Below are 27,889 nucleotides of genomic sequence, written 5' to 3'. Positions count from 1 at the left end.
TTAAACATAATACCACAGAGAACAAAAAAGGTGAGAGGCGCCACAATATTTTTAAGGAAACACTTCTGGAAGCACTTTGTGCTGTTTTTTGAAGTATTTTCTAGCATAGTTCAGGCTGTACTGATCTTCTTCATATTCTATATATAAAGTATATTTAGAAAAAAGCGGAATCAAGTTTTGCAGGAACTTTTTTGGAGGAACTCTGCTAACTTTCTGCTTCTTTTTTTGTAATGTCATCTATAATCCTTCTGTCGGTTGAGATGAGTAAACTCTTCTCCCGGGCAGTGCAAACTGCAGCACACTGTGAGCTGATTACCTTACATTAGCCATTTCAGAAATTACTGGCAGCTAATCTTCATAAAGCTAATCAGTCAGAGAAGAAGGCACCCAGCAAATAAATACCACACATCTTTGTGCTTGAAACAATTAGGACTGACCCTAATCTGATTTAAAGAATTGGAGTGCTTCCAAAAAGGGAACAGTGTGTGGCTGCCTTCACTAATTCCGTAAAGCTCTAGTGTTTTTTTAATTGACCCATCTTCTTGATGTACTTTGTTGTTTTTCCTTTCTGATCTTTTGTAGCTTGAATTTTCAAAAGCTATTACAAATCCAAAAAGGTAATGTCAGCAACCGTCAGTTAGAGCTAGCTTTTAAGTCTGCTCTTCCAATACATTATAAATTTCAAAAAGTTAATTTAAATATTTGTGGGTTTTTTTTCTTTTCATTTCACTCATGCTTGAGTTTTGGAGAGAGTGAGAATATTTTCTCTTTCATATGGGATCTCTCCTCCCACTCCCTTAAAAGTGTCCTAATTCTGCAATGCTGCTGAAGTGGTTTTAAAAACGATGCCACTTCAAACAACAGTTTGAGGTTTTGCTGGATACAGCTCATGCTGCTTATCGCCAGAGAAAGTAAATATCCTGAATTCAAAATACTTAGAAATAATTTAGCACCATAGTACCTAGCCATGTTAATTAACATCTTACAGGACACAATTGAGCATGTTGTTCAAAGGGAAATTCTGTGGAAACGGGTATAATTTTTAATACAGACGGTGTAAATCAACCTAATCTGAATGTCTCCAGAAAGTATTAAAACCATAGCTGTGCATCGTGCACTGGTGTGAACGTTACGTTAAGCACATACATAAGGGAAAGAAGAATGATCTTGGATGGTCACAGAAGTCAGCAGAGGCAAAGGTGCTGGCATTCAGCAGAGCAGCCTGGTGCCTGCCTAGCGATAAGGAGAGGTTAGCCTTCCCTCCTGTGCAGTCATGTCTGTTCCATTGTGTAGGTAGAGAACAGGCTGTCTTTTCCCTTAGAAATGATAATATTTTTTTTTTCATTTAAAAAAAACATTTTGCATTGGATGCTTTCAGATTTTTAAAATTGAAAATGTTGTAACTAGGTGTTGGTGGTTCTTCCACAGTTGATTTCCAAATGGGAAGGTTGGTCTGGGATCAAAGTGGTGGTTTTTTCAGCTGTAGTAGAAATCAATTATGCAGAAGCTTGTAAATGCTAGACCCAGAAATTCAGGTGCCCTTTGGAGCCCCGAAAGCACTCTGAACTACCTGATAGTTTGTGACAATAAAAACAAAGGAAAATAAAGAACAGAAACAAAGTATTAAATATTGTCATTTCCAAATGAAATCCAGGGGAATGCTTTTAAGGATTACCCAATAACAATCAAAGACGGAAAAGTACATTAATATTTCAGATAGAAATGCTGCTATGAATAGTGTGATGTGACAAGATCGATGTAAGATATCATATGAGTACTGGATTCCTAGCTTCCATTAAAACAAAAGAATAAAAAAGGCCCAGCTCGTCTGCTTGATAGTATAGAAATGTCACATGTAAAATGATCACTAAGGAAGTTTGTCAGTGTAAAAGACTTATTTATGCTAATTATTTGGATTAAACATTTTTACACCGGCATGTTAAAATAAGCAGTGGATATCAAGCTGGAAGACATTTCTGTTGCCTTTTTTTCATTATTGGTTTTTTTGTTTTGTTTTTGTTTGTTTGTTTGTTTTTTTCCTAGTTCCTGTCATGACCTACTGTTACGCCTCTTTCTGGGCAAATGGCTGTGTATTACAAATCTGGTTGTAGTCTGCGTAATAGGATGTGATGAATTATACTTATAGAATTCTCTGGTTTTAACATATGATAACTGTGGCCTGATCAACTATGCGCTAGTCACTGTGGCATGCTTGTTCCATAAACTCAAGCCCCATGAGTTCGAAGACCTGTGGAGTTAATGGTATTGATCTAATTTGTGAACACAGCCCCCTTCCCAACTGCATCTGGCTGTGGGTCCTCAGTACAAGGAAGATGTGGATAAAGACGAGCGAGCCCAGTAGAGCCCAAGATGGTAACGGAGCTGGAGTTCCCTGTGAGGTGATGCTCAGGGAACTGGGCTTTTTTACATCAGGGAAGGGGACCTAATAACAGCCTTCCAATGTTTGAATGATTTTATGATTCCATGTGAAGCAATGGTACTTAGTGGAAATAAAGCCTAAATCACTAAACCAACAGGGCTTGGTGTAACCTGAAACAATTGCAGCAGCCTTGCACTCAGCTAGTCTTGCAGTGGGCGGTAGGCCACTTTGCCTGGTACCCTGATGGCTTTGAAAGGTCTCCGTGTCTTGCAGAATGATGTGTGTTTGCAGCAGAACTTTAGAATAAACAATCCTGCATGAATCACCTTAGATCCATGCTTCATGTTACGGAGCAAATATCAAGATACCTAAAGACAAAATGTGTTCCAGGAACAATGTTTTTGCTGAAGGTTGAAAGAACAAAGTTCCAAGTGTCTTCTCCCTATCCTAAGTCAGACAGGCAACGGTCTATGTGGATTCCTTCTTCTCTCGTTTTTTTTTTTTTTTTTTTCCCTTTTATATCCCTGTCTGTTTTATCTTCTGGATTCTTAAAATTATATCTAATATTAGATGGGAAAATTAGAAATCTGGTAAAGGTTCACTGAAAAACTAACTGTAACTTCCATTTGTGCTTAAAGAAGGAATACAGTGACAGGTTCTGGCTGCTCTCTGATTTGTTTCTTGGTTTTCCTTCAATCTTTATTCTTATGCCTCACATGTTTCAAGTGCACCCAAAGTGATGTGAAACCTGCACACTATTTTTACAGAGTACTGCAGGGTCCCTGTGGCATTGAAAATTTTATGTGCAGTGTCTGGTTATTTCCACAGAAACCCAGGAGAACCACTCGTGATACACACTTCAGGTTGCTAACTTAACAATGCAAGCTTTGGAGAATCCTCTTTAAAAGGTAAGGGTTTCTCCTCCCTCAGTTCCTTAATTTGGCTTGCAATACCTGGCCATAATGCTAATAAATGGCTTTACTCAAGAGAATGAATCGTACTGCAAAAGTTCCTTCTAAAATAGTAGGTTTTCTGTTTATAATAGTAACTATTCCATGTTTTTTTCTTGGATACCTGTAATTCTATATACTGGAGGCAGAAGCACGTCATGCCTCCAAATTAACGAGTTTTAAGACAGCTGCATAGCTTTCTTTCACAGTAAGTTTTCTGCTTATGTCAAAACAGCCATCACCCTCTTTTCCAATGCTTCTGCAAAGCAGGCAGGTCAATGGTTGGAAATTTTGGTTAAACCAGCTCTTAGATTATTGGGTTATTGCTATAAATTTGCTCTTGTCTAATTTAAGTACACTCTAATTGCTCCTTTACACTGCAAGTAGCTTTGCAGTGTCAGAATAATCAAATTAACAGGGATGACCCTTCAACCATTCATTGATGACTCTGTTGTGTTTTCAAAGGTCTCATTTTATAGTTTTCTTATATAAGTCAAGTTCTTATTGTTGCTGTTTGTTATGCTAAAGCATCTAGTTGTGTATTGAGCATGTTCTAAGCAAAAAGCATCCCAAACATCTTGAAGTTTCATTTAGACTATAACAAAAGGGAGGAAAAAAAAAAGAAAAAAAGGAAAGAGAAGGAAGCGTTTGTTGTAGTAGAAGAGTGCAAAGTATTAAAGACTCATATACATTGAGAGGGAACTATTTTTTAATTTGCAATTATTAGGCATTAATTTTGCATGCAGGTAGTAGCATACAGAATGAAATCCAGCAGGGGAGCAAGGCTTCTACAGTAGTCTTTGTTGTCCAAATTGGAAGGAAATGCCAGTGCCTGGAAATGCAGCAAGGCTGTAGGGCACAACTTAGTGACCTGCTTGCCAAATACACAGATCCTCCTCCTCCTCCTCTATCTTCTTACACAGCCAACAATAAAGCATGTGCTTAAATACTTTGTGAACAGGGGAGATCTGGAGCCCTGTGTGAGTCTCAGCTGGTGTGACACTAGGCAGATTTAGTGCAAAATCTTTCCCAGTTTATTAGCTGGCATGATAGGGAGTGGGGGTTCCTGGCAGTAAGAGTGAATAGGCATGACGATATGGAACAGGCTTGTGTGGGAAAGTAAACAACTTAATTTTGTTGGAAAAAAATCAGTTTGTATTGAAGAAGAGAGATGCAGAATGGCTGTGGTTACTGTGTTTTACCTTCTTGACTGTTAATATAGCTAGGTACTTGATTCCTGTATAAATGAACCAGCGTAGCAGAGCAACACTAAAACTACTTGATCTGGGATAGTTTAATATTTAGCTGTATCTATACTTCAGCACATTACTGCTGTATTTCCTCATAAAATGGTTTTCACTCTGAAACTATTACTTTCTCTTCCCTGCTGAGCCCCCTCACCTGTGTGGACTGGATGCTATGGTATCTCAATGTTTTTTTCCAGCTGGAAGAGCTCCTGTAAGCAACTGGGCTGCATTTGGCTTGGTATAACTTTTGAAAGTAATGGCATTCAATAACCATGGTAGGATTTTGATGCAGTCATAAAATGCAAAATAAATCATTAGTCTTCTGCTTCACTTTTTCAATTTGGGATATAATCCTGTTCCCCAAGCAAAGCTGAAATGTCTGGTGCACACCTTGTGCTCAACAGAATTTTCATGAGAAAAATAAGAAAAGACTCTTAAGTGCTGCTATTAATCATAAATTTGAAATTAATACTGAATGCTTATATTCTTTGAGGTATCCTTTTTTTCGTTAAATCTATTCTGGAAAGTAACAGCATTAGTAACAAAAAATCAGAGGTTAGCAAGAAATAATGCTTTTTCAAAAACTTGAAAAGAACCCATGTGACGTGGAAATAAGCGTTGAACTATTTTAGAGAGCTTTTTGATTTTGTGGATTGGACTTATTTTTGATGGGTAGTATATGTCACAGCTGTATTTACTGCTTTGATATTTGATTAAAGAAAACTAATTTTGTGACATGAAAAAAAAAGAAAAAAGGATGGTATACTTAATAAGTAGGTTTTTAACAAAAATTTAAACATACTGTTCCGTTCTCATCAGTGGTCTAAATTCAATATACATAGAAATTCCTCAGTTTGCTATCAATATAATCCATAAATTGTCTGATGGATTGTCCAAATGATAATGGTAACTAGCTCTTGTGCTTTAATTTAAATATGATCATGTTATTTCAGTCATTATACAGATTTCTGGAATGTTTCTCTGCCCATGGGAAAACAGTTTGAGTATGTATGAGAGTTGCATATATTTTTGTGGGGGTGGGAAAAAACCCGTTTAATTTCATCTTCCCCTTAGAATATACTCTGGTTCCAAAGGTTGTTCTGAAAATGGTTACATTTTTCTGACAGCTGTTCAGTCATCGTGAGGGTATGTCTTTAAGGGAAAGGCACTCATTTCCAATCGGCAAATTTCTAATATTAGATATTAGACTATAAAAAACTTCGCCCTCAAACCCTTTTTTACTTCACTGCTTCTTGTTGATAAAATCCAATCAGCCCAGAGGGAATTTATAATTCTAGCAATTGCACCAGATGATTACTACCTACAGGAGCAATCACTTATAGTACATCACCTGCGGACTGATGAACCATTTATTATCAAGGGTTTAATTGCTTGTAATACATCCTCGTGGCAAGATACACACACACACATATATATATACCTGATTTATACATATGTATAAATATATGACACTTCCCATACTTCTGTTAGGGATGGGAAATGTTCAGTTCAGATTAGAATTTGCAAAATGAAAAATACCCAGATTATCTTAGAAACACTTGAATCTAGAATACAGTTTCACAGTCTGTGTTCATCCCTGGATCAAGTTTAAGACGAGAATTAAAGACGACAGAGAAGGAAAGGTGTGTGTGTGTGTGCAAAGTATTATTTATTTGAATCTTGAAGAGAGTTGTCATGTAATAGCTGGAGTTTGAGATTAAGATTTTGGGATTCCTGTTCAACCACAGTTATCTATTACAATTTTTAAAGTTACTCTTTAGAGTGTGAGTGTGTGTGTGTCTAAAATTATTGTTATTGTTTGAAGGTGAGCTGGTGTCGTGGGTTTAAGAGGGTTATGATGGGACCCACAAGCAAGTGATGTCTCCTTGCATGCACTGCTCGTAGAGACAGGAAAAGATCACTGGGACACAATTAAATGCTCGTCAGCACTGGGATTTGTTTTATCTTTATAAGTTTGCCATTCTTTATATGACTGCTTCTCAACAGTGCTAGATGTATTTAGCAAAACATACTCTGGATCACAGTTGTTGATGTTAAAGCTGGGAGCCAGTTGTGAGGTATATACCAAAAAACCACTAAGACACTCCTGGTCCTAAAGCTGTGTGAAAAATGAAACACAAGAAGAAAATCTGAAGGTTTATTTAAATTATTTTACCGGGAGTGGTCCCTACTGCATCAGCTGGAAAAAAACAGAGTGTGTTGCCTTCCCTCTGTGTACTGCTCCGCAAAACAGAAGTACAGAGGAAAAGGGAGTTGATCTGAAGTAGAAGCATAAGGACGAAAAGGTTGTATGAAGCCCTTGTTAAGACAGTGATGGTTATAGGTATGAACGTGAATTTCACTCCTCTGTTTTGGTTAATCTTCTATTACAGTCCTGTGTAGGGAAGTGCTACTAACAGCACTTGGGAGCACTTAAGCCCGGAAAGCCTGTGTAACTTGTCTGTGTCAGCGGCATCTAGGGCGTTGATCTGGCCAGGTGCTTGGCCAGCACCTTGCTCGCAGGACTGTCTTCCTTTCCATCAGCTTCCCCCAAGGCATTCTTTCCATAGCTGGGACCACAGAATCTGGGTTTTTATAAACTATTTACAGTTGTGCTTTTGGATACTTGGGAACTTGGGTACTTTCTGCAATTAAAATGTGTGCGCCATGGTTAAAGGGATTAATGAGGCAACCCAGATGAGAAAATTCCCCAAAAGTGATTTTTGCCACTGTTCTGGATTCCGTTAGAAACTTCTAACATTGTTCCTTTCATACAGAGTTAATCTTCTCTATAATGAGAATATTATAAAGTATACTACAAGAAGGAGTATCTAAATATTTTTTATGAGAGATAATACATGTAGGATCAACTCTTGCTTGCCTCATTCGTGCAGCTAGTCCCATTGAATCTAAACAGGAATGCCACGGTAAATAAAGCAAGCAGGATTGGTCCTATATGTGCTGTTTCTGTATTTCATTTTCCTCTTGATTTCTGTTTCATTTGTAATTAACACAGTGTACTGATTAAATCATTAACTGTATAGTTCTTCTTTCATCAGCGTCTTGTAGATTGAGATTCTAATGTACTGTAACCCATTGCTAGGATAGCTATAAAAGTTTTGATTTATGAAGGCAAATATTTTCTGTTCTGGTATCATTTGTGATCAAGAAATGATACAAACAAATTTGTCTAAGATAATCACTTCCTCACGTCTGCCGGTGCTAGAAAACTCATCGTAACTGGGATAAAGAGGAGGAGGAATTCTTAGTTCTTTTGAAGCGTATTAAACTCTGAGATACCAAGTGTAGAGGCTATAGAGATTTACTGCCATGAAATGGGAAGTGCCCTTGCTTTCACATAGCTGCTGCTAAGATTCAGTCTCGCTGGAAATGACACTGTAGATTTTTGCTTGTTCTTCTATCCTAGCTGCTGAAAGCTTGAAATTTTAAATGTTTTGTCCTCTAGGTCCATGTAATTCAATAACTGTCTCAGCAGCTTTGCATTGTAATGTTCTAATGCAAAGCACCTATCTTGCCTCATGAAGTGTTGTAAAGCCAGTAGAAAGCAGTGTTGTGGTCACAAATTTTATTTTCTTATCAGTGTCTTATGGCAGCAATATTTTGGGTACATTACAAAACTGCTGTCATCTCTTCAGGGTTGTGCATAGTGGCTATTAGTATATCTTGGAAAGATACCCGCCTCTCCCTGCTAGAGACTTGTCCCTGGAACAGATGCGACAGTACCATCTCCCAAACATTCAGCAATTTATAGGGCTCATCAGTGGTGCATTATGAACAGTTCTTTATCCAGTAGATGCCAATGTCATACTTAATATACAAGCCATTAATTGCAATAATGAAGGTTTAAAATATCTCCAGCAAAACACAGAATATTTTGAGTGCTACCACAGAAGAAATAATCTCACAAAAATACCTCTGGGTATTTAAATATAGTTATCATTTACAACTACAGCTCTTGATTCTGATCCCATCTTTATGAACCAAGACTAAAGTGAAAAGAGGACATACATTTGGCATAAGAGGTGATTTAAAACTCCTGATACTCTCGTTACTTCCCTCCAGCCAAGTGCTATGACACGGCTTATTGCCAATAATGTGAAATATTAGCCACAATGTGTCCTCACAAGAAAAATTTTCATTGCCAGCTCTTAAAATATAGGCATTTGTTTCTGTCTGAATCTGCACAAACCATGTCAGTGCTTCCCCTTTTTATACATCCAGTGGTTTTGGACACCTACGTGAGCTGGTGATGTGCCCTTGCGGCAAAGGCATTACAGAAAGCACTGCCGGCAGGTCAGGGGAGGTGGTCCTTCTCTGCTCGGCACTGGTGATGCCACACTGTGTCCAGTTCTGGGCTCCCCAGTACAAGAGACATGGACATAGTGGAGAGAGTCCAGTGAAGGGCCAGGGCTATGAAGGCGATGAAGGGACTGGAGCATCTCTCCTGTGAGGAAAGGCTGAGAGACCTGGTGCTGTCCAGCCTGCAGGAGAGAAGGCTCGGGGGGATCCTGTCGATGTGTACAAACACTTGAAGGGAAGGTGCAGAAATGACAGAGCCAGGCACTTGTCTGTGGTGCCCAGTGACAGGACCACAGGTAACGGGCACAAACTGAAACACGGGAGGTTCTGTCTGAACATCAGAAAACACTTTTTCACTGGGAGGGTGACTCAGCACTGGCACAGGTTACCCAGGGAGTCATCCTCCTTGGAGCTATTCAAAAGCCATCTGGACATGGTCCTGGGCAACTGGCTTTAGGTGGTCCTGCTTTAGAGGGTGTGGACCAGGTGACCTCCAGAAGTCCCTGCCAATGTCAATCAGTCTGTGGTTCTGTGAACTAAAATTAGTCTTGTAGTACTGCCTCAGATTTCCCCAAATTTTTGCAAAGCTGTGTGGCTGCTTAACTGACCCACTTAACGAGCAATACCTTGAAGATATTATAATCTTAGAATTATTTGACCAATAGAGTTTAGCTGGCAAAATCATCAGAAAACCATAAATTATGATAATTTTATTTTTGTTTGGAAAGTAGCTATTGAAACACAGTGGAAACCTACCTCTTATATAGCAGGATGGACTTGCTCAGTCATGTCCAGCTGTAGCTTTCCTGTTGCCTAGCAATATTAGGACAGTGTGAGAAAATCGGGTATCCCTGTGGTGCCTCAGAAGCAGTCTGCCACAGCACCTCCAAAAACCAGACATGGGAGTACAGACTAGGAATTTCACAGAAGAGCAGTCCTGGGAGCTGCAGCAATAACCTGCACAGGGCTCAGCTGTCACAAACTCAGCAAAAAGCAAAAGTAATTATTTATACTAGCCTAGGGACTCCGAGAGCGCCTATCACGCTGCGGGCGTGAACCTGTGATATGACCCTATTTCTGGCCAAAACCTGCAGCGGGAATAATGGACCACAAATGATGCTTACATCTGATAGTGTATGGACTCAGACATGTGGGTTGAAAGCCCGTTTCCCTTTTCTGTGTGGTTTCAGCTCATTTCTTTGGGAACAAAACTCATGTTTTTCCGTGTCCTGATTACTTTTTGAAAAACTGTTATCATAGCAGTTCTAAGGCCTTTCTTCCTGGGGAGCAGGTACTCGCACCTCAGCTGGTCAGTGCATAAATAGCTGTAATCTGGCAGTAGCTCCACAATTAGTGATTAATAGTCATTTGCAGCAGGAGTGCTGTAGAAGTTGGACTGGTGACAGAATTTAGCTTGTAAGAGTTAACACATATGCTTTGTTGAGAAATTTGTGAGAAAGAGATGAGAAAATCCTTTCTTGCAACCAGCAAAGCAGGCTGAAAATAGCATTGAGTATGAACTTCACAGCAAAGTGGACAATGGAGAGTTAATGAGAAGATATCCAGGCAGAAATCTGCTATCGGTAGGGGATGTAGGGGAATTCATACACTATTTCTTTCTTAAGCATGGCTGGATTAGAGACTAGTAGAGAATCAAAAGCACATAGGATATCCTGAAGCAGTGAGGATTTTTTTCCTCTCTCTCCTTTTTTCATATCTCACCACACTCCTTTCCATCAGGTTTTGATCACAGGTTCTTGTTTGTCTGCAGTTCCTTTTCTATCTTTGATCAATGTTTGCCTTTAATCTCCACGCTTCCGTCCTTTCTATTCTTTTGTCTCTACTTCATGACTGTTCTATTTCTCCTTCCCCCCCCTCCTCCCCACTATTATTTGCCTTCCAGTGGGTCTTTCTTCTCATTTCATTGTACTCTATCTCTGTCCAAAATGGTGTACCGGGTGTGAACAATAAATGTATTGATTTCAAATGAGTTGATGACAGTGCTTAGCCAATCCATATTGTATGTAATAGCCCACTGAGTGAGCACAATAAGTGACTCAAATCAAAATGAATTCACATGGCTGCTCGGAAAATTTCTATGGAGGGCTGGGGGTCTGTGACTCAGAATGGGTCTGTGCAACCAGAGTTTTAAGAAAATAATTTTTAAGTAGTAGAAAGAAATCTATGTCTGCCTTTTCCTTCTACTTTGTTATCTTTGGATAATGCAGATTAGTGAGTGTGTAATTGATTAGTTAATTAGTAAGAGTGGGCCCTGAAGACTGGTTACCAAAGGCCTGAGGAATGATTAGAGATTGTAAAAATGTAACAATAGTACAACATTTTTTAGAAGCATTCTTACCTCCCATAGAAAATCCTAAAACTGAAAATGAAACACGCTTTGCTAGCGCAGGTTGTTAGACTGTTCCTCAGAAACGATGCCACTGTATTATTGCTGTATGACTTACGCGTGTGAGTTGCAAGGAAATATAAATAACCAGGAAGAGAAGACTAATCATTGAAAGAGCTTGACAGAAACTGCTTTGTGTCATGTTCCCAATCTAGGGTTTGCCACAGGCTCATTTGTAATAATTTCAACCATTGAGCCAAAAGTGTTATCCAAAGGATCATGTCTGAATTTAAATTGGTTTTTCAGTTATCATTTTTAGAGTGGCTCCATCAAATATATATATAAAACTAGGGGAAAGGCCTTGTTTTTTTTAAACACAAGTGCTCTTTTCATAGCATGCCAGAACCTGACATTTCTTTGAAGCTTTTCTAAATTTCAAAGGAGGTAATATATTTAAAATATCCAAAAATTGTTATGTCTCTGTTTAATTATTTTTGATGTGATACTTCTCAGGACACATTAAATGAAAGCATTTTCTGCCTAGTCTTAATTGAGAAAACTCTTATCTCCTTCTGTAATTACTGATGAACAAGATTTCTACATGGATTAAATTGCATATTCTCACAAACTGGAACAGGCTTATTTTCTTGTCTTTCATAACACAGTTTTCTAAAGCTCTGCAACTTCTCCATCACCATTTAAACACTTTATTTACAGCTGCCCACAGCTGTATTACACTGACTGCTATATAATTACTTTTATTTCTGCAGATAACTACCTTAGATATTCAGAGAGGACATACAAGCACAATTACTGCAAATGGAGAATATTACCATGGTGATTCCATGAGACTTACAGGAAAGATCCTCAGGAATGTACCAAGTCCAGAAGTATTTACCTCAACCAAGGTAAAACACAGTGACTCAGGCAAAACCATTTATGATCACAGTGGTGTCTTGGCAGAGATGGGCTTCATCGTCCTTCACTTGTATAAAGGCAAAGTACATTTGTATCTGTCAGCTAGAGCCTGATGTGAACTTGTCTACTGAAATCAAAGAGGGGGTTTCCAGCAACGAGCTCTGTGATGTGAGAGGACAAAATTTTGCTCGGGTTCCTTTCCCTTGAGATGCAGCAGAGGACCTTTATGAGAGCCCCACCATGCCCAGGGGCAAGCTGGAGTGCTGCCCTTCCCATGGCCAGCCACACCAGGCTGGGGTCACCTAGCTGCTTTGCTGAGTCCCTTGTCACTGCTGTGGTGCTCGTGGACCATTTTGTGGTTTTGGACTGAAGCTAGATGCTGATATTAATAATGTGCTTTGGCTTCCTCTATATACTACTTTGACTGGCATTCTTCTGAAGAATGAATTTCTGCATTGATTTTTGGTTTTAAACACTTCAAACTTTTTTATGCTAAAAATTATTTTTTTATTTCTTCTGTTTTTCAGGCTTGCCTTTTTTTTTTTTCCTTCTTCTTTTTTGCCCCTTGGGCATGACCTTTGGCTAAGTGATTTTCATCATGATAAATACCAAATAGAAATTATTTTACATTCATCTGATTTTTTTTTTTTTTTCTTTTTAATAAAGGTCAGGTGTGCCTGCATGTGGAATGACCACAACTCCTGACCTTTCCCAGTGTTTCTGGGGTCGCATGTTGGGCTTTTACTCTTCTAATCCTATGAAGTCTTAAAAGCATATCCAGTATTTTTTCAAAACAATATAAAGTTTGTTATAAAACAAACTAGTTTATGAATCTCCATGTATCCTAACACAGGCAAATATTTGCATTTGCAGACATGAATATTTTTTGCAGAAATGGAGGTAACTCATTATACATATGACTCATTCATTTAGCTCTGTGCATAGACATACAGTTTCTCCTTAAGTCTGGTGTCCTTAAATGGGTTAATAGCAGTGCTAAGAAAGAAAAGAAAAAAAAGTTTGTAGTTAAATAAAATAGGGAATTAGAAGATCATGACGATTTCAGTTGAAATGTAGCAAAGGTACTAGTAAACATAGATTTTCTAATAGCTCCCGGAATCTAACTAAAATGTGTAGTTTCCTGTCATTTCAGTGCAATATCTCTAGCATCACAGAGCACTTAGGTATTGTGGAGATGTGATTTTACTTATTGACAGGGAGTTGTGCCATCCAGTGAGCTGCCTTTGCTGACCACTGGTGATAATAAAGGGAGAAAAGCCCCAAACCTGAGAAACCAGTTCAGCTCACTTTATGAGTTCTTCACTGCCTTTTATAACTCTGATCAGTAAGTGTAACTGAGTTTGTAGTTCTTGGTGCTTTTTTGGGTGCTGCAGAACTTCATGAAGGATATTAAACATTCAACTTGTTCGCCTCTCACTGACTGCCAGTAGATGCACATTTTTCATCGTGCTGTGGAACACTTGTTTGTCATCTTGGAAAGTAGAAGTATTCATATATTACAATATCCCTCAGGTGGTCTTTGTTTACTGGTATCTGGCAGGAATCCTCAGCAGATAAAATAAGAAAAGCATGAAGCAACACATTATTCATTTTTGGTATGAAAAGAAAGGCACGAATCCTGAGAATCCTGCAACTAGTCAAGCATACTAAAGGTGTCTCAAAATTAAAGTGAGACTTTCAGTGTAAATAAGAAAGCATCGTGATGTAACCTAAGTCACAGTTCCAACTTACTGCAACAATATATATTCTTATTCTAATTACCAAGCAAGTTATAGATTAAATCTAAATCATAGCATCCGCAAATACCTTCACCAATTTGTACGGTCCTGTTTTGGTTTTTTTGTGTTTTTTTTTTTTTTTTTTTTAAATTGTATTTTGCTGCATGTGCCGTTCAAGGTTTGGCTTGGGTAGATTTGAGAAAGCTGACGAATGCAAAGACACATCAGTTACAGATGAACAAATTACAGGGTCTTCTCCAGCTGAACTTGTAGTAAGGGTAGCAAGCTCGTGTGTATGGGGTTCACTGATTTTTGCCACCAAGGCTGTCAGATTTGTTAATACTAAACAATGTTGTATATGCTCTAGGCATAAAAAGCTGCAGGATTGTGTTTAGAATAATAGTGTATTCACAAATAGTACTCAAATTGCTCTGAAATATCACAGTTAGCTGCATGTTCATTCTATTATCTCACTGCTTTATGCTTCTGAGACCTTTTCCTAGCAGAGTATAAAATCATTCCAAATGTAAGATGATAAATTAATAGAACAAAACAAATTGGAGTCAGTAGGAGTACACTTAGCACTAACAAGACCCATCTGAGTTTCAGATTTTCTCTTGCTATTATAAAAAATAAGGCTAGTGTCAGAACTCATCTTTTCTTAATTGCTGTTGCACAAAGCTCTGGATATTATTTTAAGGGCTGATTGAAAGGAGCAGTCTCTCCAATTCTTGACAAACATAATTTCTTCTAAACTAGGACGGGGAAATGTGAAGTATAACAAGAAATGTATTTCAAATCACCTATGGCAGAAAGAATGAATATATGGTTATTTATACTGCATCACAACATAGAGGGATGACTTTAGGGTAAAAGATGTGAAATATTTGCAGTAACTGAAAACTCAACCAAGACACATTGAGGTGGAGAGTTTGATGTGATATTTGAGGAGGCAAAGTCTCCTGCATTCTCCTTGAAAACACTGAAGGGTTTTTTTCTTGTGTTTTTTATTTATTTATTTATTTTTTTCCCCTTGGTGTGGAAGGAAAGCTACTGAAATATCCATACTTTGCTAAACATATTTTTTGTTTTCCAGTAAACACTAGCAACCTGGAAATTAAGGAACAGAGATTCTGCCCTACTAAAGAATAACCTTTAAACTCTGCCTCTTTCACCTGGGGCTTATAATGAGACTTTCAGCTAGCAAGCACCAAAGATGCTTGATTTGCTGATTCATTCTTTGATTTCATTTTCAATGATTAAGCAGTTTTTACGAAGCACTTTATATCATAATTCATCATAGTTCCTTTGCTTTAGTCGAGTCTAATAGCATCCCTTGAAAAGCTGTTTAAGTAAACTTGATAGGAAGTGACTTGATTAAGGCTACAAGAACATCTAGCATTCAGAACAAGAGGCTCTCAAGTACTTATTTGGTGTTACAATATTGTCTTCCCCACATCCAAAGATGCTTTCCTGTGGTTGAAGTCCATAGTAACATTCTGGAGAATTTCACATTCACTACTGTGTCGTGGCAACCTCTCCATGGGTGGCTGGGTTTAGGTGCCTTTTCAGACAACATCAGTAGAGTTTTGAAAGACCTGTAAGCTTTAAAAACTCAGATAAGAGTCCTGGGGTTTGAAAACTGTGTTTATGTTCTGTTACGAGCCTTTCAAAATCATTTGCTTCATGTACATTAGAACCATTGAGTTGGTTGGAAAGGGATTTAATCAAATCAAAGAAAAAAAACCCGAAGGAGTGGGAAATGAAGCAAGTCAGCAAGGGGATAAGCTTGTCAATGACGCACTTTCTTTCCCTTAAATAGTTAGCTTTTGTTGCAATGCATTCAGCATGGCAATGTTATGCAGGGAGGAGGCCAACCACAGTGTAGTGGAATTAATAAAGCTGATCAGCTCTGCACTGACATCTTAAAGTGCTGCCATTTATTAGAAAATGTTTTCAGTAACTCTTTTCTGTTTCCTCATGAAAGAGAGAGGTGATGAAGAGCTAACTTCTGTCCAAGGGACACTTTACATTCAGTAATTTGGCCAGATTATAAGCAGTTTTCTGCTGAATAGAGGATTTCTACTGTTTGGTAGGAATAGAAAAGACGAATTATTGCAGGACTCATTATCTTTAACAATAAGAATAAAATACTTTGTTATAAAGACATAGCTGTAGATATTAATGACACTTGAAATCTAGTTGTGTGTCACTATATTTGTAAAATTTTTATTAATGGCACTGTCTTTCTCTACTAGTGATCATTGAAATCAAAATACAGCTTGCTGTTCATGTTTCTTCGCCATTGCTTGTGCCATTTACGTGCATTAAAAGAAGCACAGCTAAGTTTCTAGCAAGCCATCTAGCTTAAACAAATTTAGACATATCAACAGTATCTTATAGACAGACAGACTTTGAACAGAAAATAATAAGAGGATGGCTAGAATCAAATAAATGTTTACTGGGGAGATCTTCTGGCAAAGCTGAAGACATGATGAAGAGACAGCTGCCTTTGTGCCTCAGGTGGCCTTTGCACATGTGAACATGTAGAAAGTGTGGGAAGTGGTGGCTGGCATTCTGCTTGTGTACAATCTTGTAGAACAGGCATTTGTATTATGTGATCTCATAATACAAAGTGTTATAAGCTGTATAAGGAGAACAAAGATGTCTGCATTTGCTAAATGATTATATTTTGTTTGTATTGGATTATTTTGCAGTAATTATAAGTGCCTGCTCATTCCATGAGTACTTGATCAGGGAAGGAATAATGTAGTGGGTTTTTTTACTTCAGAAAGTAAATGGAATGAAATTAGACTTGCACAGCAGCTAAGCATGACCTGTAGATTAAACAAAACAATAGAGTACACATGATACTTCTGTTTAGTTTCTTTCCCTGGATGCTAGGTTGTTTGAAACTACAGTTATCTTGACTGAAATTTCCCCCCAAAAATTGTGGAAAGGAGGATATTGATATCTTAAAAATGCCGGAAGTAATTCTTCTTGATTATTAGACTGAAAGTGTGCAAATCTTAGAAGTCAAAAGCTCTTTTTTTCCACAATTCAGAACACAAGTATGAACAATTGATTTTGATCATGTAAGCCCTTGTAAATACTGAAATTTATATCAAGTGGGTGCACTGAGCTTGGTTTCAGAGGCAACTGATAAGAGGTTTATGTTCTATGAGTGAATGCTTGTTAGTTACAGCCTGGTTTTCAAACCCAGAAAAGAATACATTCAAGATACAAACCTTTCACTGTGTGTGCCTCTTCTGACTTTTAAAAAGTGTTATATATGGATGTTGGTTTCTGAAGTATCTGAGAAATACTAATTTGATCTTATCAATTAATTTCAAAAGTGCTCGAACCCTGGATTCTTGATTGTTGCATTATCTTTAAACCATTTTTTGATCTTAGTTGGCTCTAGTGTTCAGGTTTGTTTTGAGCTTAACTTAAATGCAGAGCTGGTAAGCTCCAGATTGAGCTTTCCTCCTGCTTTGTATTCAGCATTGTCCGTCAAACTGATTTGCTTAATGCTTTTATAGCTAAGAGTTCCTGAGGTTCGGGTCTGCCTCTGACACTCACTTGCTGTCATTGATCAGGTCAGTTTTTTCATGGACCTCTTTCCTGTTGGATAATGAGGTAGACAATGTTTCCCTACCCTAAAGATTTGTGAGAATTATCAGTTAGTTCTTCTGCAGGAATTTAAAACAAGAGTGGGGGGAAAGAAGAAGAAAATCTTAAGTAGATCTGTGTTTGAATTGCAAACTTACTGCATAAGAGCCATCACTATTAGGGGTACTTTGAGTTGGATTTTATGCATTCGTTGAACATGTCACAGGCTCAGAGGACTTGGGTACAGTTTTGTTATTTTAAGTTACGTTGCTAGGACCTACAGATCTTAGGGGTTTCAAAGTCGGGAGGCAGATAAACCTAGTTAGAAAAGAAGACTTCATCTTAGACTGGAGAGTGATCCCTTTATGGTAAATGCTTGATCACACCTTCAGGTAAAAGTAAACGTTCAAATCATTATAAGTGAGGGGTCAAATACAAGTGGCAGCAGTCATTTTTCTCTGTACAAGAGACTGGCAGTTTTGGCTTCCAGTATCTCCTCCAGCTAGTGTGTATTGGTCCAACTGGAAAAGGGGAAGAAGGTCCTGTTGACTTCAGATCTGATTAGGGATGTTCTTATTCAAGAAGGTATTTAAGCACTTCTAATGTGTTTTTCTTCATAGCCTGCTTGAATTTATGTGTATGTGATAGATAAATGGTAGATCTGCCTTGTGTGTTCACAGCTGTTGTGTATAGTAGAGTATCTGGAAGTGTCAGAGGAAAACTGTCTTGGTCCTGCCCGGCCCTAGGGGAACTGGCCAGCAGAGTGGGAAAGTGGACCCTCCTGCAGAGCAGCTGTGTATTTTCAGCTCAGAGAGCTTTCTGCAGTACCCTGGAGCAGAAAGCATGGGAGAGAGCTAGACAGAGGTCAGGAGTGTAAAAGATAATTAGGAGCGCCTCTTAGAAAAGCTGAGCCCAGGTCACAGGTAAGTCTTAGAGGTGATAGCAGGTCGCACTTCCCATGTATAGTAATCAAGAAGGAGCTGATAGAGCTTACTGGACTCCAAGAAGTCATGGAAACGTGTTGGACTGGAAAGGATGGTTGAAGCAAAGGTTTCAGCCACTGAGGATGTAACTGGAGAGGAGTAGGTCTGTTAAAAAACCCTTTTATTTTAAGCTGTTTTGCCCACCAACCCAAAGTTTTTCTCCTCAGGAATTCTAGCCTACTTTCAAATAAAATTCAATTCTATATTTTACAATGCATTAAAAGGAGGCAGATTCATCTTACAGCCTTTGCTGACTTGGGAACCAATAAGAAGTGTCTTCTGAACTGGGGCCTGTCAGTGGAAGTGTTTGAGTAATGGTTTTCCATGATATGAATCAAAGTAATTCTAAAGGCTGAAGAGCCCAAACAGATACAAAAAGCCCTAGGGTGATGACTGAAGATCAGCTTTGTGATTTTGTTAATTCTGTGCCAACAAATCCAAAACTGAGAACTGATGTGCCACATCTGTTGTGGCAAGAGTAGAGACTTTCCTTTTCAAAAGCAGTTTAAAGTTCGGGATTAGAGACTAACTTTCAGGCTCTTGTCAATAGTTCCAAAATTTTTTGTCATAACACTTTATATGATGCTAATGATAAGCTGTGTATTGTGTGGAAAACGTCAGTTTATTTCTTACTCTCTTCTTTTGATCTAATATTTCCTGGCATGCTGAAGTCTCCGTATTTAGGTCTCTGCAGTGACTGTCCATGGGAAACCTCTGGAACTGCGTGATGAGGGGAGATGGGCAAACATGGGGTGAGGTGCGACACCTGTGTAACTGGTTGAGGGGTGCAGTGGGCCCCGAAATCAAGTTGCTTTTTTTAACTTTCACCTGGTATTTCAGTGGAACGCTTATTGCTAGTTTCTGCATTAGTTATGTTGCACAGTTCTAGCTTGATGTGAGGCCGAGAGCAGGTAAGATTAAGGGAGGGGGCCAGGGTAGAGAGGCGGCTTGGGCCGAAGGAATGGCTTCAGAGCAGGAGAAGGGTTCCCCTTGGCGTGCCTGTGGTTGGTTGTGCCGGTTTGTTCAAGTGAAGCCAACATCTGCACTAATAGGGTAGGACTGAGTAACAGCAGGTGTGGACGGGGTCATTGCCTTTGTGCAGCACAGTGAGAGGAGCTGCCATGGGAAAAGCTGTGTCCTTCCCTGGCTTACTGGGTGTTTGGAAAGGAAGAAGAAAATGCAGCCTGGACACCTGGGTGAATGGCACCGAAGTTCCATTTTTGGTTTCACTGAATGTTTTACCATTAATTCAAAGGAGGGCAAAGTTGATGAGGACTGAGAATTCCTTCTTGTGTTCCAGCACAAATGGTGTGTTCATGATCAAAGGAACCCCTTGTACAAAAGTAAGTTAAGGGCCCACAGGCAGAAGAAAAAGATCTGAGCTCACCTGCAGAGCTCTCGGGTAGATTTCTCCTCTCATTCAAACTCCACTCTGAGTTTGAGTCTCACTCTCCAATGTACTTTTCAAGCTAAAGCTCTGCAGCTTATTCTTGATTCAAAAATAATTTGAGGACAAATAGAAATTTTCAGCTAACTTACTGTTACCCAGCAAAGTCTGCACAAGATTTTGTCTGTTGTGAGAAAACACAGGCAGGTAAGATGGTAATATTCACCTTGCTAAGAACTCCACGAAGATCCATTTTAAACTTCTCAAATAACATCAGTTACAGGAGACAACGTATCTTGCTGTAAAAAAATCAGTGTTAGAAGTAGTCCCAAATGGAACAAAAAAATCTTGAGCAACGCTTTTTTGATTTCATTAAGACATTTCTAAAAGCCCAAGTCATACCATCATTATCATACTTGAAACACACAAAAGTCACCTTCAGACATAAACTGTATTTTAGCAGATCTTTATGAATACTTGTGTTAATAATACTCTCTAATTTACTGACAGGAAAGTAATGCATCATCATCTTATTTATTTTCCAGTTGTCAGAGTATAGATAGCAGTAAAATATTTAAATAAATTCTGAAATAAATAATTGTAGATAAAAGTCTCTGACTGCATTTGTGATAGATGTGATATATCCCTGTTGCGTTTCTATATATACCGTTTGGTATCGGAAACAAACTTAAATCCTGGTTTTGGCTTACAATTAAATTTTTATTTTGTAAAAAATTTAAGCAATGTTTTTTTTTTTTCCTGTTTAAAGAGTATGCAGAAATTAGAACTGAAGTGGCATGTATCTCTTACACAGAGCTGGATTTAATTTAATGAAATTCTTTGAGGCTCAGTGGCTGCTCCCAAACCACAGGCTGCTGGTACATGGGGAAGAGTAACCCCATCATTAACCCGGGCTGCTGCCATCTCTGTGCAGGCCTGACCCACCCTCTGCTGTAATTCCTTGTTAACACCGGATGAAAAGAAATCATGGAAGGACAAAAACTTCATAAATATTTCACTTGCCAAGCTTCTGTATTTCTCCAGCTACTGCCCCACTGAATGGAGAGCTGGAGCCTCAGAAGGAACCAGCTTCTTCCTCCTGCTGGCACTGCCCGCGGCAGGAGCGGTGTGGGGCAAGCCCCTGCCCCTCGGCTGAAGCTTGCCCCCCGGCTGGGTCCCTGCACAGCCTCTGGGCACGCTCCCCGCCTCGGCAGTGGCCCCAGGCATCCGCAAGCGAGCCCTGGGCAGGGGGCGTGGCCAGCCAGAGCCCCCGATGTCACTGTAGGGGCTTTGCTTGCATTAAGTTTTGCTCAAAAGCCGTTAAAGGCAGTAGGTGTCTTTCACGATGAACGAGGTAGCCCTCATACTTAATTTGGTAAGTGGTAGGAAGGAAATAATATTAAAAGTAATGTCCATCTCTGGATTATTTTAGCTATAAAACATCTAGATCTGATTAATGTTTTGTTGTTGCCTGCAAAGTAGCTCAAAAGCCGAGTCCTGTTGGAATGTGATCAGAACAAAATCCATGGCTGCCTGCTTCTGACTTGTATACAGTATTTATGAAGCCTCCTATGTGATTTCATTTTAAATTATTTTATTCATGAATAAGCAAACAACTCCTCTCAGAAAAAAAAATAATAATTTCAGGTTCTTTAGGAGCATCCTTCATTTCTAAAATCCAGGGTTCATACAAATTGTTTTATATTTTCAAAACATACTCTAGCTATGCATAATATTCTCCTTGCTGACTCCTAGGCAGTCATACAAGGTCATACAGATCAGGACCGCTCAGCTCACGTAGACTTCTAGACATTCAGAAGGACTTAGCCTGTGCTGGTTTTGCTTAGCAAAGAATGTGCTTACACATCAACCTCCTCCTCCTTTCCTTGCTCAATTGCTTGTTCACATTCTTAGAGTGAGTAGTGATATTCACAGAAGTAGTTGTTCCTGTCCCGAGGACGTTAACGGCACGCTGGCTGATACCACTTTCTCAGCAGGATTTTCACTACAAGAACACATGAAGATGTTGCACTCACACATTCGGTTACAGGCACACCTCTGCCTTTCCAGGCTGTGAGTATATTTTGAGAGTTAAAATGTATTCAGTACATTTTCTCCGAGAAAAGTAACTATCCATTGTAATGACTCAGACTTAAGGTTGCTGATGTGTTGAATCCTGGTCTCTGCAGCGTGTAATGTGACAAACAGATACAAAGTCAAAACATATCTAGCAGAATGGAGTTTGGGAACCCCCCATCCAGTTTCCATTGATTTCTTGGGGAGCTGGATTATTCACAGCTGGCTGTTTGCATGCTCCATGGAGCTCCTTGCCTCCCTCTTTATTGGAAGAGTAATTGTGTCCTTTCCCACCTCTTCTTGCCATAATCTTAGGACACACTAGCTCTCGAAGTAGCTAGAAGGATGTCAAAAGACCAGTCGAGTAAACCAGAACATGACTGTTCCCCCGTGGCTTGGTTGAAATTTGTGTACTTATTAAACTTTGGGGTAACTCTTTACACAGTTGTTCTTTTGGGATCACTGCAAAATGGTGATTTTAGGATGTAGCTTTTTGTACCATCACCATACCTAGTATGAAGGAAGTGCTGTAGAAATGCTCCCACGTTGTACAGTGGAGATACATTTTATCATTGTGCAGGAAAGTCACAAATGAAAGTTGGAGAATGATGACAGTACGTTCTTGCTACCATGTTCCTGCTATTTTATAAGTAGTTGAGGGAATCTACTCTGAGGTATGGTGTGCTGTTGAAACAGCATGTTTATATCCAAACTCAAAATACAGAATTATATAAATTGACAGGGACCTTTGAAGGTTATCTGCTTAAAGTAGGACTAACTTCAAAGCTTGATCAGGTTGCTTTGGGTCTGGTTCTGACAAGTTTTAAATACCTCCAAGATCCGTGCCAATGTTTGACTGGCCTTACTATGAAAATTCTTTTTTTGGTATATCTGGTTGTACTTTGTGGTGTCTTGTCACTGTTGACCTTTTGCTAGTTTCCAAGAAGATCCTGACTTTGACTTCACCATCTCCAGCCTCCTAACTAACTGGCTCCAGTATGTCGATTTTTTTTTTTTTTTTTTTTTTTTTTTTTTTGTACTGGGGGACACAAAACTGGAGGCAGTACTCCAGCTGAGTTCTTAGAAGTACTACATAAAAGGGAAGACTCGGTTCCCTTGACCTGCTGCCTGTGCTCCTGCGAACTGTGTAGTTAGCATCCACTGCCCCAAGGGTGCACTGCTGGTTCATGTTCAGCTGTGGTTCGCTCCCTCTTCCCCGATCAGCAGCTTCTCTCCCCTCTTTGTAAGGAACAGTAACCTAGGAGTGACCAGCTTGATTATGCCTCTTATAATGGACCCGCCCATTGTCAGGATGGCTGTGATTCCTACAAAACTCATTTCCAGAGTGAGAGATCTGAGTATGCTGTTGGACTTGTTCAGACTAAGTGCATAGCAGAAGAAAGAGGTAGAAATAAAATAGTCTTTCATCCAATACACACAATGCTGTTTGAACACCCAAACAGTGTTTGAACAACAGAAGTGGCCACTTGCTGCAGTTAGGGAAGTATTTAAAGGATGGAATGTTGCTTGTATGAGCTATCCATGACCCTTAATTTCACTCACATTTTTTTTTTTTTTTAAAAGAGAATGCTCTAAGGTTACCTTATGACCTATGGTAATTTTTTTTAAAAAGCTTTGCACTTTTCCTGTAATACAGGTTGTCTTACAACAGGTCATTAACAGCTAGCTAGGATGCTATTAAGCTGGCTAAAGCTGATTTTCTTTTCTAGAGATTTTCATCAAATGAAGGTACTTAGACAACCAGGAAGACGTTTGTTTTCAGTGTCCCACTTCCCCCCCCCCCCCCCCCCCCCGTGGGTGATTAGAATAGAGAGCTATCTTACAGTATACAATGTTTTAAGATAGAGGAACATTCTATCTTACAATATACAATGTTTTAAGATAGAGGAACATTTAACTAACAATACTTCAGTAGTTAAACAAAAGTGAAGTTATAGCCAAGCATATTCTTTACTCCCACAGATCCTATATTTTTCATTAAGTTTATTCATAATTGTACCGTTGACAGAGGAATAACTTTAAACATTCCTCCTTATGGGAAACAAATGGTCTAATTTTGACTTCCTGAGCAGACAGGCTTTGTTTATTGAGTTTTTACCATGTTATGTAACTCCTTATCACACATTTAGGAATTCAAAGGCAGGCTTCTAGCCTGAAGGTTTCTGATAACATCCTATTTTCTGTCCTGTTTTTCCTACCTACAGTTTCCAGCTCGGTGGCACTAGTAACAGTGCAATAATTTTAGCCAGTCTCTTCAGATAACAACAAAACCTAAGTTTTGTGATAGATGATATTTTCAAAGTATATAAAATCTCTGTATTATATAACCTATTCTTAAAATCTTATTTCCCTAGGACTGGTATGCTAAAACCTTATTCAGTGACAGCATAAAGCAATTAATATTTAGGGATTTCCTTGCAAATTTTAAAATAAGTATATCAAAACCCAGCATCATGGGTTTTGTATCCTTTCAGAGTAGGATACTTCCCTATCAAGTTTTGTGTCCTTTCAGAGCAAATTTGAAGGTTTGTATAAACAGGTCTAGCAAAGCGCACTTCCATGATTTGCAATCAGCTGTATTTTGAATTTGAGAAAAGTTGTGAATTCTTTGTATTTTGATCAAATCAGTGGTACACATCCTTTCTGAGAAAGCCTTGTGGTTTCATTTTCTAAGTCCCCCTGACAGCAATGGCTTTTTGTTTGGTGGCCACAGCCCATTTCTACAGGGGCAACTCCTGCTGTAAGCCCTAGGGTATATGACCTGTCCCTTAAGCTTCCGTGTCTTCCCGTTGCCTTGAAGTGAACACTTCTGCTGTGCCATCTGCAGGCTCAGGCTTCTTCCTAGATTCCTGTAATAGCTGCTAAATATCCTTATGCAGCTAAAATCAGGTTTGTAACTTTAAGGCAGTCAAATCTCTTAAAAGATAAAAACAAAGAGTGGTACTTTTCCACTTTATCACTGATGCAAGGCAAAGAAAGACTAAAGCTGGGTTGCCAAAGCTACAGAGCTGCTTCTTTCTTTGTGGAGACTGCAAGAGGGCTGTCAAAGAGCTTTTGACTCAGGAAGAATGCAGCCCTCACCCCCAGGCTGAAATACCAAAGCCCAGCTCTCTGCCAGTCCTGTTCTGGAGCTCCCGGAGTACAAGGGCTTACGGAAAAGGCTGAATTTTCTCTTGATTCAGTGAAGTCTTGGGAGGGGAAAAGCACATAGTTTGCTACATAAATTGTAGGGTTTGGTGGGGAGCTTTGACAGCAAAGCTTTTTGTGTATCCCTGATCACCACTGTGTTTCCAGGAGGATGCAAAAGTTTACAGGAAGCATCAGGAGGGGATGTTTACTGTCATGCTTGGTAGCGCTACATGTTCATAGAAAAATCATGCGGTTACAGGCATTACTAGTTGTGGCAATTACTCACTGGAAATGTGCCCCTTTTATGCTTTTATCCTGGGATTTGTGCTATTTCTGTTATGTGTAAGTTTTCTGTCATGTAATTTGGATTCATGAATTTCAGCATATGGGCTTTCTGATTTATTTATGTTGTTGATGATGGTGTGTGATTGCTTAACTTCTTTATCTTACTTTTTTTATTCTTTCACTTCATGCCTGGAATTCTGACAAAATTTTAAATGGTGAATAATGAATTAAGCAAGATGTTTGGCTGTACCAAATGTTGCAGTATCTTTTGGGACTCAGAAAGATTGCACACATACTGAACTCAGGCTTTGGTTAGAAACTTCTGTGGGTGGCAAAACATACCTATCTGAAGTGCAAAGGCTTAGGGCTTAAATAGTGGTGAAACTCATCCAGTTAGAGCTGGAGAGCTGTAGCTATCTATACCACTACCTGTCTTCTGCAAGAGATAATAAACTTCTTGGGTTTATCTAATGTATTGTAATTCACAGGTTTTTGCCCCATAAAACCTAATGGAAACTCTTTACCCAATAATAATATATTTGTAATATACGCGTTAAAACAGACTAGGTTGCCTCTTGTAAACATCACAAATGCACACAGTACCTTCAGCCTAACAAAGGGGTTTAAAAGAATTTAGAATATAACTAATAGATATGAAAACTAAGAAAACATATGATAAAACCGCAAGCTAGGAATCAGTTTTGCTGAAACCCACTTCAACTGGCAGAAGTTTTTCAATTAACCTTACTGGGAAGAGGCTTGGATCCCAGATAAACTGCTCTTCGTTCTCATTCCTGCACCACACCAGGGTCCCTCCCAGCTTTGGAGAGGGTAAGGCCTCTGATGGGAATTCAGCAGCACCCATTGTATTTTTCCTCTCAATTCCATTGAATATGCTGTCAATTAATTTCCAGGTAGGTTATATATTACATGCCGATTTTAGAATGCAACCTTGATTGCAGTGTGACATAGCAGTACCAAAGTGTAGGGGTGACATGACTTAGGAAGTGGCAGAACTGTGGAAAAACCTTGCCGTGGGATGTTTTGAAAGCAACCCTCTCCAGTTCATTTCAGCAGTGGCATAGTGTGTGCTGTCCTCTCCTTGCAGCAGAAGAGGAAACCAGGTAGGGATGGACCAGGGACCAGCACTGTGGGCTGAGCCTGGGAGGCAGGAGCTGAATCTCCAATTCAATCAGACTTTTTGTCACAGCAATTCTCCGACTTGAAATAAGGAATAATGTCTTGCTAAATGGGATGTCAGTTAGGAGAAAGAAATCCATGAATGACTGTGAAGCAGCCTGATGCTGTGGCAGTGATGGCCAGGTGCTTAGTGACAGGTGCTAACATACAGCCGAGCAGATAACTGGAGATGTGATCTAGGAGTAGGTCATTTATTTATTGAAACAGGAGAACTTGCAGACTCCGCAGTTTATCCATAGCTGCCTGCATCACTAGGTTAAATAGGCTGTGTGTGTAGAAGGGAACACCCCTGAGGAGGATCCACAGCTTCCTTTACCATTCTATCTAGTCCTGAGCACGCTCTGGCACATCATTAACAGCCTTCCTTCACTACAGGATCCTAGTGATTAAAACATTTTTAATTATACAAGGCCTCTTGAGAAATATTACTTAAAAAATTAGCAATGAACATCAGAAAATGTTACCTAGGCAGCTGAAAGATTTTTTGGTTTTATTTTTAATCAGTCTAAGTAAGCAGTTGGAGACCAGCCATGAAGTGGAAATACTCTTTTGTCACATGTGATACTTTTAAGATTTCAGATTACTGACCAATTATAACTAATTAAGATGTAAACAGAACATCTGGATGCTTTTCTGTGCCTGGACACTCAAAAAAATGTGACTGATCTGTACTTTCTCTGCATTATTTTTCATTTCTACTTTATTTCTGTAACCTGACAATCAACACATCTAAAAAATTTTGGTCCTAGCTGTGGGGAAAACCCCAGAATCATACTTTTTGCTGTTTGTTAGTGAATATGAAAATTCTTGCAGTCTTGTGTTTCATTTTTCATCTTTTCATCATTGTTTTTCAGACCAATATCTGATTATTTTCAGGCGTGGATAAAATGTTGTTGAGTGTATGGGGTTTTTTTGGTGTGTTTTTTTTTTTGTTTGTTTGTTTGTTTTTTTTAAAGTGGCTTTGTCATAAACTTAGCATATCCTAAGGGACAAAACAGTTATGGAGCTATAAAAGCACCTGCATCTTCTCTGACGTAAAAATCCGCCAGCTTTCTGGAGATGTTGATGTACATGTGGTGACCAAATCACTTCACAGGTTTATGAAGTAAGTCAACCTCAGTAAGACATTTCCTCAGCACTACCCTTACACAGGTTTTGAAATCTTGTTATTAATAGTGTGGGTCTGAAAAAATAGCTTAAGTTTCTGTTCTTGATCAACTGTCCAGGAAGGGAAAAATATGCAGAAGACAAATGATTTGAAGGTGCTCAAGGGTGGTTATTAGACCAGGTTGTTG

The 27,889-nt window shown here is 39.1% G+C and overlaps 1 protein-coding gene across 1 annotated transcript in view; it reads left to right on the top strand.

Annotated features, from left to right (window-relative positions):
- Window positions 1-14,040, top strand: part of ROGDI (rogdi atypical leucine zipper) — a 169,650-nt gene extending 155,610 nt beyond the window's left edge. The window contains exon 13 of the transcript XR_013927523.1: window positions 12,015-14,040. The gene's annotated coding sequence lies outside the window, so the exon portion shown is untranslated. The remainder of the gene's footprint in view (window positions 1-12,014) is intronic.
- Window positions 14,041-27,889: the final 13,849 nt, after the last annotated feature.

This window comes from Falco punctatus, assembly GCF_963210335.1.
Source record: "Falco punctatus genome assembly, chromosome: 4".
NCBI classification, from domain to species: Eukaryota; Metazoa; Chordata; class Aves; order Falconiformes; family Falconidae; genus Falco; species Falco punctatus.
The sequence above is the reverse complement of the archived record's forward strand: the minus strand, read 5'-3'. Positions and strand labels throughout refer to the sequence as shown.